We start from the raw sequence: 708 nt of genomic DNA, 5'->3' as shown, positions 1-708 counted from the left end.
CTGGAGAGAAACCTTATAACTGTATTGAATGTGGGCAGGCTTTCCGATGGAGAACAGGACTTACTGAACATCAGAGAATTCATAGTGGAGAGAAATCTTACAATTGTAAAGAGTGTGGAAAGGTTTTCCACCAGAGAACACGTCTTGCTCAACATCAAAGAATTCATACTGCAGAGAAACCATATAAATGTAGTGAATGTGGGAAAGCCTGCCACCGAGGCACACATCTTACTCAACATCAGAGAATTCACACTGGAGAGAAACCTTATAAATGTAAAGAATGTGGGAAGGCCTTCTGCCATAGAACACCTCTTGCCAAACATCAGAAAAGTCATACTGGAGAGAAACCTTATGAATGTGATGAATGTGGGGAATCCTTTTGCCAGAACAGAGAGCTTAGAAAACATCAGATAATTCATACTGGAGGGAAAACTCAGGAATGAGGAAAGGGCTTCCTGGATTAACTGATTGCTTAATCAATATGAGTGAGTTCACGACAAAGGAAACTAAATGTAGTGAATATGGGAAGTTCTTCCTTGAGAACACACATGATAGGAATCATACTGGAGAGAAACTTTGTGAATGCAATGATTTTGCATTTAAGTAGCATGAGCAAAATTTCAGCCAAAGCACATATCCATTTAATATTAAAGAATATAAAAGGAAATCCCTATAAATGCAGCAAATTCCTGTCTCATTTCTCAGTGG

This window comes from Vombatus ursinus, unplaced genomic scaffold, assembly GCF_900497805.2.
Source record: "Vombatus ursinus unplaced genomic scaffold, bare-nosed wombat genome assembly UNPS02014167.1, whole genome shotgun sequence".
Lineage (NCBI taxonomy): Eukaryota > Metazoa > Chordata > Mammalia > Diprotodontia > Vombatidae > Vombatus > Vombatus ursinus.
This window is presented reverse-complemented; position numbering follows the sequence as displayed.